The sequence below is a fragment of the Triturus cristatus genome, chromosome 2_2 (assembly GCF_964204655.1).
Source record: "Triturus cristatus chromosome 2_2, aTriCri1.1, whole genome shotgun sequence".
NCBI lineage: Eukaryota > Metazoa > Chordata > Amphibia > Caudata > Salamandridae > Triturus > Triturus cristatus.
This window is the reverse complement of record NC_140582.1, coordinates 1,088,038,801-1,088,053,960: the sequence shown is the minus strand read 5'-3', so window position 1 is coordinate 1,088,053,960 and position 15,160 is coordinate 1,088,038,801. Positions and strand designations below refer to the sequence as shown.

The 15,160-nt window shown below is 50.1% G+C and overlaps 1 protein-coding gene and 1 long non-coding RNA gene across 2 annotated transcripts in view; one reads left to right on the top strand and one right to left on the bottom strand.

Annotated features, from left to right (window-relative positions):
- Nucleotides 1-15,160, top strand: part of POLR1A (RNA polymerase I subunit A) — a 604,540-nt gene that overhangs the window by 429,098 nt on the left and 160,282 nt on the right. The gene's annotated exons all lie outside the window — the stretch shown is intronic.
- Nucleotides 4,765-13,213, bottom strand: LOC146863184 (uncharacterized). Its single transcript, XR_014978568.1, has 2 exons — nucleotides 12,834-13,213; nucleotides 4,765-6,388 (listed from the first exon to the last, which is right to left on the bottom strand). It is a non-coding gene; the product is annotated as an uncharacterized LOC146863184 (long non-coding RNA).

Below are 15,160 nucleotides of genomic sequence, written 5' to 3'. Positions count from 1 at the left end.
TCATGTATGAGAACAAGTACAGGAGAGTTAGTGGCCGCTTACGCAGTCACAACAGATACTGAAATTATTGAAACAAATTGCATAAATACCTTGTCCGCTCAAGCAGCAGAGCTCGTCGCTCTGACACAAGCCTGTATTCAAGCCACAAATAAAAAAGTCAACATATACACTGATTCACGTTATGCATTCGGAGTCGTACATGACTTCGGCGTGCTGTGGCGAGAGAGAGGTTATTTAACTTCTCACGGTGCCCACATTCAGCACGGACCCCTCATTCATGCCTTATTAGATGCAATACATTTACCCATTGCAATATCGATTATGAAATGCAAAGCACATACGAAAGTTACTGATATCATTTCTCAAGGCAATGATTTAGCTGACAGAACAGCTAAACAGACTGCCCAAACTCAAACATCCGACATGACAAAGACAATAGTCCCGACGCCAACACATTGTATGACGGTTAAAGATCCTACTCTTGATGTAATTGATATACAGACACATGCTACATCAGAAGAAATAAAGAAATTGACTGAATTAGGAGGGATCCAAACGGATCAAGGATGGTTGATGAAGGAAAAGTCTGTGTGGTTCCTTCCTGATTCAATGGTCCAAGTCATTATTAACACTATCCATAGTCCAGCGCATCTAGGAGAGAAAGCTATGCTAGACAGCATTCAACATATTTGGTTCAACAAGCATTTACGAGCAGCAGCGAAACAAAAAGTTCGTACCTGTATGATCTGTTGTCAGTTCAACCCAGGAAAAAGCGTTCCCGTAGAACAGGGTGGATTTCATCCTCCTGATCATCCTTTTGAAGTCCTCCAGATGGATTATATCCAGATGGAACGATGTCGAGGATTCAAATATGTTCTCGTAGTTGTGTGTGCTCTTTCCCGTTGGACGGAGGCATACCCGGTTTCAGATTACACTGCCCCGACTACTGCCAAACAGTTGGTTCGAGAATTCTTCCCACGATACGGTTTACCACGTGTTGTTCACTCAGATAACGGCCAGCCGTTCTCATCCGAATTAATGAAACACGTTTCACTTTTGTTAGGCTATCAGTGGAAATTCCACTGTGTCCGACACCCCGAAGCAGCAGGTCTCGTAGAAAGACATAATCAGACTCTGAAAATAAGATTATCCAAAATATGCAGAGAGAAAGGTGTCGACTGGGTAGTAGCATTACCAGTTGCACTCTTTTACACAAGAATGGTAGCACACTCTCGAACAGGGCTATCCCCGTATGAAGTGATCTTCGGCAGACCACCAAATATGTGGGGGACGCCTATACCACGCAAAATAACTGATATTGACTGTAACATGCTGACAGATTATTTAGCTTCCTTGATGTCTGCACTACAATCTTGTCGTTCACAGGTAGCCGCAGCTTTTCCTGACAACACTGAGGTGAAACCCCATGATGTGGTTCCGGGAGACTTGGTCCTCGTGAGGAACTTTGATCGAAAGACTCAGCTGGAACCTAGGTGGAGGTCACCTCAGCTGGTGTTGCTCACCACAAGAACAGCCGTGAAGATCGAAGGCAGAAAAGGATGGATTCATTCAAGTCATATCAAGAAATTTCATGGACTAAAATCAGATGTGAATACCACACCTTGTGTGTCTTCACCCATTGACTCAAAACTTCCTTTTGTGGAAAAAAGTGATTCCGAACTTTATAAATTAAAGCTCAGTCCCAATCAGTCGAGCAATTTGATTGTTTAAGTCCTCACCAAGGTGAAGCGGTTGAATTGTCTCTGACATGTATCCCTTGGACCTGAATAGAGAAAGCACCCGAAAAATGTTGAAACGACAGGCGTACTGTAAATCACTGCGTAGTCATTGCATAGTAACGTTATTAATTTTGTTTTTCTCAAGTCTTTTAATAATTACTGCAAGTACATTATTGCACATATATTATCCTATTTCTAGACATGTTTACAATGTTACTGCTGAACATTCTTTTAGTGAATTACCTCCGCTTGAATTGTCATACAGATTTGCGCTGCGCAATAACACTTTTATTAGTATGTTACATCATTCCCATCAGGTTAGCAATGCTACAAATTGTTGGATATGTGGCCGACTCCCTCCCTATCAGAACTATAAAGGAATTCTACCTCTTTTTCCATACCCGTTCACACACAACGGCTCCTGTGGAGCATGGTTTAGTTTAATTAATTCTCTAGATTCGAATTCTGCAATTTATCAAGACAACTGGGTATGGGGAAATTTGAATTTAGTTTTACTTAAGGTCTGCTATCCTAACAAGGAGGGATTTAAAAAAAAAACAGGAACTGATCTAGAAAATGAAGTATATGGATTAGGTAATTTTACGCTTAATCTTATGATCCTAAATGTCGAATCCGAAGCTACTCCAATTTTGCCCGCTATGTCAATATTTCCAATAAAAGGTGAATTATGTGTAAGAAAGAATGGTTCCATACATATGGGCCATAGTAGATGCACCACTGTAGTAGAATTTAGTGATCAAGGCAAGTCTACATTTCGAGCTTCCCGCCATTCCTATTTTATATGTGGTCAGACGGCATATGTACGTTTGCCTCTAGATTGGGATGGTACCTGCTACATTGGATTCCTTTTGCCACCTGTTTTTCTAGCTCCTCCTGATTATCACAGAAATACTCATTTAGTACACAATAGAGAAAGGAGAGATCTCCCAATAGTCGATTACACTGAAACGGCATGGGAAAAATACACAGATTTCAATAAAGGTCTCTTTCCCTATATAGGTACCGTTACTAATAGTAAGCTGATACGTAGATTAACTAGAACCCTTGAAGCAGTAGTGAACGAAACTATTTCCGCCATAGGCAATTTAACCGAAGAACAGTCTGCTATGCGGATTGTTGTGCTTCAAAATCGTCTTGTCCTAGACGTCATCCTGGCCGATAGGGGCGGAGCTTGTAGGGTCATCGGATCAAGCTGTTGCATTTTCATACCAGAAAATTCACCATCTGTATATAAAGCCATAACTCGCCTTCATAAGATTGTAAGCCAGATACACCAGAATCCAGGCACCTGGACTTGGTCCGGTTGGTTTTGGAGCGTGTTATCAGCCTGGGGATGGAGAGTCCTATCCTTCCTAGGTATTGGCCTTCTCATACTATTCAGTTGCTGCTTATGCCTGCAATGTGGACCAGCGATTTGTGGTCTGTGTGCCACATCGTGCATTCCACATCAAGATTTTCATTCAAAATCCCGGAAGAAGAAAGAAGAACAAATGATGCTATATGAACAGATCAATGGATTAATGAAGATCGATATCTCTTGACGGGCAAGTAGGGGACAAGGAGGGAATGTGGAAATATGGATTTTTCTGGTCAGTTATGTCCCCTATCTTGGACCCCAACGGTTCTATGTGCATGTTACAAGTACATGTATGTTCCCTCCAGTTCCAGTTATGAAGACGCAAATATATGTGCGTCCACCGTTAACATGTCCTCTGTCAGATCCGCCATGAATAGGCCGGATATTCCATTCCTAAGTACGAAAGGCCACCGCCTTTATATGGTTCACTTATGCCATTTTACAGTCCAGGCAAGTAGGCCCTGATTCTGTCATCAAGCTTTTCTTGCTTTCTGTCTCTGAAGCTCCAGTCCGAGCCTGCATCTGTGACCATGAACTTTGTCTCATTCCCTGCGCGGCTCATGAAGCCTGACATCAGCTTGCTGCCTGCCAAGAACTGTATTTCACCTTCGAAAATTATCTGCTCCGCTCCCTGCCCAATGCATTCCTGTCTAGTAGTTTAAGTAAACATTCTTCCAGCTACCAAGCAAAGGCCCGACTTCTCTGTCTTCATGCAAGTAATTCATAGCCCTGTTACTATGGAAGATTCCGCCCTCGCATCTAGTGTAGACACTTAGACGCTTGTACACGCACTAACAGTCAGTATAGTCAGTATAGAATAAGATTCTACTCTAAGAGACCTCTCTTTTGGATAACTTAGTTCTTTAAACATAGGATGTTAGATATGATTTGGGATTAGGTTGACTTGACCCTCCAGACTTCTGTCGCCACATGTAGAGCTAAATGTCAAGTCCCCTTCACCCCCTAGTTGCACGTCAATTACACATCATGCTGCTGCGCGCGCATATCTGCCAAGTATTTCTGCTGACATTGCGAAATTCTTTCATGTAACCACCCTCTTATGACATCACATTTGATGACGTTCTTTCATCACTCCCAGTTACGCCTATTTTTGCTACGTATGAATATATTATCATCACTATCAATTGTTACGCCTCTTGTATTTGTCTCACTGTAATGCCTATTGTATAAAAGTAATTGATTGTTAATAATGTATGTACTTCACTTCCTGAACCTTCGTGGTGATGGAACCTGGAGCAACCGATTATAATCGACCATTGGAATAAAGCCCATTCCGAACCTCTAATACCACGGATTCTGCCTCTTATTTACTGAGCTATTTTATTATGTTTCTGTATCAAATTAAGTCCCGGTAATTAAATTATTTACCACAGTAGTAACGTCATTCGTCGCGCGATCACGTCTTTCTTCTCGCGATCATGCACCGCGAGACAAGTGAAAACAAGATGGCCGCGCCCGCGAGCAACCGCATGGGTAAGTTGGCGAGCCGCGACCACGCAGAAAATACCGCGAACGGGCGGGTAAAAAACGTCCACATCTTCGCGATATTTCCGTGCGTTTGCGGAGATTTTTAACATTTTCGCAATAATTTGCGAACGTGAATTTCACAAATTCCGCTCACCCCTAGTGATATACTTATTTATTTATTTATTATTGGAAGAGATATATATATAGCGCGAGTATCAGAGTGCTTTACAATTGTTAGAGAGGATATAGTTATGCAATGAAACATGTAAAGAAGTTAGTATAATTAGAGCATTACAAGATACAGCAACACCCCAATAAAAGGGTGGTGACCTTTCAGTGTTCTGACCAATAGATTAAACAAGACAATACCATAATAAGTAGGTAGTAAAATTGGTGTCATAATCCCGGAACAGTAGAGTCTGAGACAACAGCCTGAGTGTTCGGAGAATTTGGATGAGGCAAGACAAAAACATAAAAGCAAGCAGTGATCATTATATCATAATCTAGGACAGTAAAGGATTCATCAGGCAGATATAGGGCCGTATGTAGGTAAAACCCAAATTGCGAATTTCTTAATAGCGATTATTACCAAATCGCTATTAAGAACTCGCAAAAAGCGATGTAGAAAAAAAAAAACGTGAAAAGTTAGCGATTCGGTAATTATCGCAAAAGAAATACCGAATCCGCATTACCGAATCGGTATTTGCAAAATCGCAATTTAAAAAAATCGCTAATTAGCGAATCCGCTAATCAGGTGCAGCCTGATGACCTCACAACCAGGTAGTGGCCTGACACATACTGTTTCACTGAGCCTGAAGCTGTGGGAGAGGCAGGTAGCAGGAGCACAGACCCAGGAGCTGCACAGTAATCCCCAAACAGACTCCAAAAACAAGCATGGACACACAGGAGAAGGGAAAGGAGCAGGCAGAGGGAAAGAGGAAACACAAATTCTCTGAGAAGGAGTTGGAAGTCCTAATTGAGGAGGTGGTAAAGGATCACAACCAGTTGTTTGGCAAGCACTCTTTGCATGTTCCGGAATCGCAGAAACTGAAGATATGGCTCGTAATACAGGCAAAAATTAATGCCATTGGTGTCACCCAGCGCTCCACTGACGAACTCAAGAAGCGCTGGTATGACCTCCGCAAACGTGCAAAGGAGAGGGTGGCTGACAGGCTCAAGCAAGCCAATCAGACAGGTGGCGGAACACCCCTGGAGGAAATGGTGGAGTCCACCCTTCAGCCAGAGAGCATCATTGGCATCGGAGACGCGGACAGCTCAGCCCGAGGAAACAACTGACAAGGTAAGAAGCATGCACAGCATGCTGAGCCCCCTCCCCCCCCCAATCCCCGATCCCCATTAAGCAAGTATGAATCCCACTCCAGTCCATGATTTGCTAACAACCAGCAATGCATCTTGGGAGATGTATCCACAGGCGAACCTGCGCCCCAGACTGCTGAGAGGGAGACAGAAGAGGCACCTAGGGAACACAACACTCAGGATGATGAGGCCCCCACCACCACCACCGCCACCACCAACACCACCGAGACGCAGGAGGCATACAGTGGGTAGTCTTCAGGAGATGGAAGGTTCAGAGGAGGAGAGCACGGGAGCCCCACTGACCATGCAGGAAGAGGCAGGACAGACTCCAGAGACACAGTCACCCATGGAGCGTTGCCACACAAGTGCCCGACGACGCAAACCAAGGGCACACAGTCCAGATGCACAGGGAGGAGATTCCAGTGTATTTGCAGGTCTGGAGGGAAACATGTTGAAGGTGCAGCGGCTGCAAGGTAAAACAATGCGGTCAATGCAACGCCAGATGGTGTACATGAACAGACATATGAGGGACATGAAGGAGGGCATAAATTCTCTAAATGCCACCGTTGCAGAGGGCATGCGGGACATGGCCGATGCTGTAAGGCTGTTGTGCAGCAAAATGGACATGCAGCGTGGGGCAAGGTGCAGGGAGAAACAGCGCATGGAAGGGTACACAAAGGCGGTGAGCCGGCTATGCAATGCCACCTCTGTCCTCAGCAGACGCTCAGTGGCCATGCAGTTGGAGATGGCCCACTGCAGCCGTGATGTGGCCAGGGGGTTGGTTACTGTCACCACTGCGTTGGAAGAGCTCCAGACAACACACATCGCTGCCACAGGGTCTGGGGATGGTGGTGAAAGTGAGGAGGTAACAAGCCGCAGCAGCATCACGCCACCAATAGCGGAGTCCAGGAGGCACAGTGTAAGGCACGGTCCAGCCGCAGGACAGTCCTCCAGGGAGGGCAGTGTGCAGAGTGAGCGGAGCAGTGTTGTGCGTGGGTGCAGGAAATGAAGCCATGCTTCAGCTGACATTGGGAGATGGGTGAGGTAACCCATGTAACCAAATATCTGAAAGAAACACGTTAGTTAGATTCCTCACCTTAGAATATCCCCAGGCGTCAGACTGGATCCGGAAGATTTTTCGTCAGCAATACCCCTTGCGCGTCGCTAGGCGTCGTGCGCCGTAATGACGTCGTCGGAGTACTTAGACGCCGCCCTCACGCGCTGACGTCAGTTCTTCTTTTTTCCGCGCCAGTAAGCGACGATCCGGGAGAGCTACCCCTTTTTAGTCTTTTTTGACTAAATATTTTGATCCCTTTTGATCTTTGTCAATCGACATCTGGTGCTGGTAGGATGCCTGGGTTCAAGGCTTGCGACGATTGCCACCGACTGATGTCGGTGACCGATCACCACCGCCGGTGCCTCTACTGTTTGGGCCTCGACCACGACGTGGACTCGTGCTCCGACTGCAAGGCCCTGACCTCGAAAGCTAGGCAGGAGCGGTCCCGTAAGCTTCTCGAGCTCCGACACTCGGCTCCGCGCCCTTCTCGATCCCGGTCCAGGAGGAGGTCCAAGGATCGGTCGCGGAGCCGCGACAGACGTCATCGCTCGTCTAGCTCGCAGTCTTCGGGTAGGTCCAAGCGATCTAAGAAGTCCAAGAGGCGACACCGCTCTTCGGACTCCCCTCGCCGGTCGCGCGACTCGGCCGAGGGTCAGGGTGGTTCCACCCCCGCGGCTCCGCAGGAGCCGCAGGCGCCGTGCACGTCCCCATACCCGCCGGTCCCTGGGACTGACGCGACGCCGGCGGAGATCGGTGCCTTCCTCTCAGCCATGAGGAAACTACCTCCGCCGTCGACGCCCGCCGGCGCGCCTTCGGGCCCCGCGGACTCGACTGGGCGGCCTTGCGCGCCGGCGCCGTTGGAGGATCTGGCCCCGACGCCGCAGGTCCCCGAGGCCTGGGCCCCCGTCGACGCCGGTCGACCTCGTCACGCCTCCTCCGCCGGCGCAGACTCCGGTTCCACCCCCGATGCCGACTCCGGTCGACGTCGTTCCCCGGTTCAGCCCCTGTCCGGACCCGACGCCGATGCGGCGCCCACCGACGCCGCATCCGACGCCGCTCGAGACTCACTATGTCTATCGTCCGGCTCCGATCATTCCACCTGTTTACCAGGAATCGGATGACGGGGGCGACTGGGAGGGGTCCGATGACCCTATGGCCGTTCAGGCTCAACTGTCACAGGACTGGGCAGATGAACTGGGGGAGGCCAGTGGTCTGGATACCTCACCGGACACTGGATTCATCTCTCCTCCGACTGTGGCTTCGGAGGAGGGTGCTGCTTTTTCCGTGGTGCTGCGCAAGGCGGCCGCGGCCCTCGGGCTTGAGCTGCCTGCCGTGGCTGTGAGGACTAACATCCTCACTGAGGTGCTTCAGTCTGCAGCAAGCTCCACTGAGCCTCTGCTGCCATTCAATGAGGCCCTCACTGACGTTCTCCAGGGCACCTGGTCCATGCCCTCCACAGTTCCTCCTGTGGATAGAAACGTCGCCAGGCGCCACCGCCCTGCTCCGGGCGACCCCAGTTTTCTGTCGCAACACCCCACCCCGAGAGCCTGGTTATCCAGGCCTCTACCTCCCACACCTCCTTCCCGTCCGCTCCTCCGGACCGGGATTCCAAGAGACTGGAATAGTTTGGCAAGAAGCTGTTCTCCTCCCTCAGTTTAGGCCTGCGGTCTTTAAACACCGCCTGTCTCTTGGACCGTTTCTCCCACTCTCTGTGGGATACGGTGGAGGACGTGCTGCCCCTATGCCCGGAGGAGGCCCGGACACGACTTTCCCAGGCTCTGGCCGATGGGAGGGATGCAGCGCGCCATGCAATCCGGTGTGGACTTGACACCACGGACTCGCTGGGTAGGGCGATTTCCACCACGGTGGCGCTTCGGCGTCACGCCTGGCTGCGGTCCACGTCCTTTTCGGGGGATGTCCAGAGCACTCTCATGGACATGCCCTTTGATGGCGCTCGCCTTTTTGGTGAGAAAGCGGACAGTGCGCTGGCTCGCTTTAAGGACTCCCGGGCTACGGCCACGTCCTTGGGCCTTTCGGCCCCGCGGCCGCAAGCTTCCGCTTTTCGCCCCTTTCGTGGCCAAGGAAGGGGCGCCTCCTCACGTCCGCAGAGCCACCGGCCGCAGACCCAACCTGCATGCGGTCGCGGACGTGGTTTCCACCGAGGCGGTTCTGGAGGACGACGCGGTCAGTCCACATCCACCCCGGCAGCATCCGCCTCAAAGCCTTCCTAGTCCGAGCTTTCAGGGCCATTCATCGCCAGTGGGAGGCAGAGTTCGCCATCACCTGCTCCACTGGCGTACCATCACTTCGGACAGGTGGGTGCTGCAAATCGTCCGAAGGGGCTACTCCCTCCCCTTCGAGACGACCCCTCCAGCCATGCCACCGCAGCACCACCGTATCTTGGAGGATCATTTGATTCTTCTGCGAGGGGAAGTTTCGGCCCTCTTGGCCAAAGAGGCCGTCGAGCGCGTTCCGAGCCCAGAAGTAGGTCGTGGTAGTTATTCCCACTACTTTCTGGTTCCCAAGAAGGGCAAAGGGGGCCTACGCCCTATCTTGGACCTCAGGAACGTCAATGCCTTCCTCCGGAAGGAACGGTTCAAAATGTTGACTTTGGCTCAGGTTCTAGCTGCCCTCGACCCTGGAGACTGGATGGTAGCGTTGGACTTTCAGGACGCATATTTCCACATCCCCGTCCTGCCGGCCCACCGGCGTTACCTGCGGTTCACGGTGGGCCAGGAGCACTTTCAGTTCACCGTGCTCCCCTTCGGCCTCACCAGTGCCCCTCGGGTGTTCACGAAAGTGATGGCGGTGGTCGCAGCTCATCTGCGCAGATCAGGGGTTCCAGTCTTCCCCTATCTCGACGACTGGTTGTTGAAGGCGGGCTCGCCCCAGGCAGTCGTCTCCCACCTCCAGACTACGGCGGATCTCCTGCATTTGCTGGGGTTTTCCATCAACGTGCCGAAGTCACACCTGAGTCCCTCTCAGAAGCTCCTCTTCATCGGAGCAGTTCTCGATTCGGCGCAGTTCCGAGTCTATCCGCCGGAACAACGGGTCTGGGATATTCAGGCCCTGATTCCCATCTTTCGGCCTCTATCCTGGGTTTCGGTCAGGCTAGTGTTGCGGCTTCTGGGGCTGATGGCCTCCTGCATGCTACTAGTGCATCACGCCAGGCGGCGCATGCAGGCTCTGCAGTGGGACCTGAAGTTTCAGTGGGCCCAGCATCACGGCAACCTGTCCGACCATGTCTTGATCTCGGAGGGCACTGCACAGCAGTTGCAGTGGTGGCTCACGGACCGCGATTGGGTCATGGGCAAGAGCCTCTCCCTTCCCCAACCGGAGCATGTCGTAGTGATGGATGCGTACCTCCTGGGATGGGGTGGCCATATGGGAGAGGCGGAGATCAGAGGCCTCTGGTCTCCGGCGGAGTCTCGCCTCCACATCAACCTGTTAGAGTTGAGAGCGATCCGACTTGCACTAAAAGCCTTCCTTCCCTCTGTCAGGGGAAGTGTCGTGCAGGTGTTCACGGACAACACCACCGCCATGTGGTATTGCAACAAACAGGGCGGGGTGGGGTCGTGGACTCTTTGTCAGGAGGCTCTGCGCCTCTGGACGTGGCTGGAACACCAGGGCGTCACCCTAGTGGTTCAACATCTGGCGGGCTCTCTGAACGCCAGAGCAGACGAACTCAGCCGCCGGTGCATGATGGATCACGAATGGCGTCTGAACTCCGAATTGGCGCAAGGTCTCTTTCAGCAGTGGGGAGAGCCTTGGTTAGATCTATTCGCCACCGAAGAGAACGCGCAATGTCAGCAGTTCTGCGCGTTGGAATTTCCAAGGCGGCACTCGCTCGGCGACGCTTTTCGTCACAAGTGGAGTTGCGGTCTGTTGTACGCCTTTCCGCCTATACCACTTCTGCCCAAGGTGCTGAAGAAGATCAGGCACGACCGGGCCCAAGTCATCTTGGTGGCTCCGGATTGGGCACGAAGGTACTGGTATCCCGAGCTACTCAGTATGTTGACCGATCCTCCGATACGTCTGCCCCTTCGGGAGGATCTTCTGTCGCAGCAGCAGGAGACGGTCCTCCACCCGAACCTGTCCAGCCTCCACCTCCATGCGTGGAGATCGAGCGGCGGCAGTTGATGCCATTTGACTTTCCTCCTGAAGTCTGTGATATCATTCTGGCAGCCAGGCGTCCCTCCACAAAGACGGTATACGCCTGCCGGTGGAACAAATTTGTGGCATGGTGCACAGCAAAGGCTGTGGAATCCCCTTTCCGCCCCTCTTTCTGAGGTTCTCCTCTTTCTTCTTTCTTTGGCCCGGCAGGGCTCTGTCCTGGGCACCTTGAAAGGTTATCTTGCTGCCCTCTCTGCCTTCTTACGGCTTCCTGATCAGCCTTCTCTTTTCAAGTCCCCTGTGGTTCAACGCTTTTTTAAAGGCATTACTCATACGTTCCCTCCTGTTCCTTTCGTAATGCCTCAGTGGGATTTGAATCTTGTTCTCACATTTCTGATGTGCGCTCCCTTTGAGCCTCTTCACAATTGCCCTCTTCGTCTTCTGACGCTTAAGACTGCTTTCCTGGTAGCCATCACCTCGGCTAGACGGGTGAGTGAGCTCCAGGCTCTATCGTCCAAGCCTCCTTTTCTATCTGTTCATCCGGACAAGGTTGTCCTTCGGCCTCGTCCTTCCTTTCTACCGAAAGTGGTGACTCCCTTTCATCTTGGGCAATCTGTCACCTTGCCCACCTTCTTTCCGCCTCCGCATCCTTCCAAAGAGGAAGAGAGACTCCACCGTCTGGACCCAAAACGTGCACTCTCCTTTTATTTGGACCGCACAAAACAGTTCCGGGTGGACGACCAACTTTTCGTTGGATACGTGGGTGCTAAGAAGGGAAAAGCTGTGCACAAACGGACCATCTCCCGGTGGGTCGTTTTGTGCATCAAAATCTGTTACTCCTTGGCGAAAAAGGACCCTCCTGTTGGGCTGCGCGCCCATTCTACTCGGGCTACAGCGGCTTCTACTGCTTTGGGACGGGGAGTCCCTTTGCAGGACATCTGTCAGGCGGCTACGTGGGCTTCGCTACACACGTTTGCCAGGCATTATTGCCTAGACAGCCAAGTCCGGAGGGATGGCTTCTTTGGCCGTTCTGTCCTCCAGGACTTTCTGGTGTGATCTTGGTTCGCAGACCCACCACCGGGGTTGGTATTGCTTGGGTATCTATTCTAAGGTGAGGAATCTAACTAACGTGTTTCTTTCAGATGAACAAGTTACTTACCTTCGGTAACGATGTATCTGTAAGAAACATTAGTTAGTTAGATTCCTCACCGACCCACCCATCCTCCCCGTTCTGCGAACTGACATCTGGGGTTAAGGTTGTCCTTTTCAGGCCCCTAGACTTTTTTGGCACCAGTGTCGGTCTCTTGCATGGCTCTGCGTTCCTGGCGCGGAAAGCTATGTACAAGAACTGACGTCAGCGCGCGAGGGCGGCGTCTAAGTACTCCGACGACGTCATTACGGCGCACGACGCCAACGACGGACGCGGAGCCGCAGACGACGCCTAGCGACGCGCAAGGGGTATTGCTGACGAAAAATCTTCCGGATCCAGTCTGACGCCTGGGGATATTCTAAGGTGAGGAATCTAACTAACTAATGTTTCTTACAGATACATCGTTACCGAAGGTAAGTAACTTGTTCTATAAGGGATGACAATGAGCATGCAGTGTATCAATGCCATGCTGGGATTGTTGAGGCACTGAGGGGCCCATATGGTGCGGCGGTGTGCATTCCTGTTGCCTGACATAAGGTCAATAAAACACAGTTACACAATTGCAATTACTCGCTTTGTCTCATTACTTACTCAGAAATAGTTGCGTGTGATCTCAGCCCGTCTGTCTCCCATCTGGCGCTGCTGCGACACCTGCTTGGCGGTGCAGTGGCTGTGGACATTCCTTATCATCATCCTCTGATTCACTGAGTTCCACTGGTGTTCCCTTCTTTGTGGCCAGGTTAAGTAGCATGGCACATGTTGCTATTATCTTGCAGCAGATCAGAGGGCGGTACGGCCGTGCACCTCCACTTTTGTGGAAACAGCAGAACCTGCTTTTCAGGAGTCCAAATGGACGCTCCGCCACATTCCACGTTGATTTATGCGCCACATTAAATCTCCTCTCACTTGGGGTAGATGGGTTGAGATATGGAGTCAGGATAAATGACCGCACCGCATATGCGCTATCACCTAAGTGGTAAAAGAAAACACATCATTCACAGTCAGCAACAGATACATTCACGGTATACATCAGGGTGTGTCACATTGATTTACCTAGCAGGTATCCTTTTCCAAATTCACCCCCAGCAAGACGTGTATAGATCCCACTGTTCCTGAAGATGTAGGAGTCATGCATGCTCCCTGGAAATTTTGCAACAATATCGGTGATGATGTGAGACGCATCAAAAATGACCTGTACGTTGATTGAATATTTTGATTTGCGGTTTCGATATATGTACTCAGTAGCAGAGGGGGGGGCAGATTGGAATATGTGTCCCATTGATGCACCCTATGACATGTGGGAACTGGTCCTTCTGATAAAAATCCGTCTTTGTCTTATGCAGTTCCGTCTGTGTGCTGGGGAACCGGTAGTAGTGGTGCATTCTTTGAATCATGGCATCCAGGAATGTGTTGAAGAAGCGTGACAGGCAATTCTGTGAGACACCCCCAGCCACAGCTATGACCCCCTGGTAGCTACCTGATGCATGTAGGTGCAGGCAACAAAGGACCTGTACATGTGGTGGTCCAGGATTGGGTGCAGGTCATGTATCAGGTCTAGGATGGTGTTGGGGTGAAGCCTGTACTGCTCATGGATTTCTGCCTCTCTGAGTTGGAATAGTGTGATGCGCAATCTGTATACGCGTTCCTGTTGTCTCCAGATCCTCAGTGCTGCTGCTTGCATCTGCATCCGCCATGCAATGACATAGAGGGCCGCCATTGTGTTCACACAGATGCATTCTGGGGCTGTTTATATGCAGTGCACCTGGTTACCACCTGCTTTGAGTCAGTGTTAATTTGCTACTCCCTATTTGCGATTTTTTGTAAATTTGTTTGCGACTTTATATTGCGATTCCTTATTTAGCGACTCGCAAAATAGTGAGTCGGTGTGGCATATTCGCTAAATAAGGAATCGCTAACTGTTTTCTTTTATTTTTAGCGAATCTTTATTTAGCGATTCGGTTTTCCTGTCTCTACATTTCACATGGGTTATTTGCGATCGCAAACGTGGAAATTCTGCAAATTTCTGCGTTTGCGATCGCTATTTGTCTACCTACATCAGGCCCATAGTTTGGGTAGACCTCGACAGCATGTTGCCAATTGGGCTATTGGCACCCAAACACCTTAATGGGCCCAGCACAGGTAGACAAACAGACGGACTATGCCTACTTGCTGAATGTCTTTAGATCACACGCTCACTGAGCTTAGAATGCAGGCAATAACAGTAGCTAGATAAATCTAAGCCTTGTGATTGGCTAAGCCATTGTCTGCATTCCATAGAAGGTTCGAATATTGCTTAGTATCTGTTAATGGCTCAGGTAGGTCATGCACGTTTTAGACATTGCAGCAGGCGCCACTGTTAACTACCTTTACCTATTTTACCATTGATTTTAATACTATTTCTGATTCCAGGTCTTTTGGCTCTGTAAACGTGTACAAACTCTTTTCTTTATAAGTAGGCATCCTGTTGTCGCTACCTCTTTTTATCTTACAAGCGTACATCACATCCATTTGGGGACGGGGGAGTCTTGGACTGTTGGCTTTTGAGCCACAAGCAGCTTCTTTGGATCTAGAACTAGCAGGTAGCAGGAAGACGTAATTGTAGCAGGCAGTGGTAGGTTTCCCTGCTCGTAGAGGTTGTGTAGAAAGGGTGATTTAAGTCACTTTGACTTTATAGGCTTGGTCATGCATAGCTCATAAATTACTAGAACGGATACACCTCTGCCTTTGTTGTATTCAAGATGAATCCGTAGCAAATAAGCTGTCCAACATTGTGGGATACGATCTTTCTAGTGGACATTATCATGCCTGTACCATTTTCCCCCCCAAAGGCAGCTTTACGTGGATAAGGCTTGGCCAACTATGATGCTGAGCATCGTGTCTTGGGAACAGTGGCTGCAATGGGCCCAAATGTTTCTGTA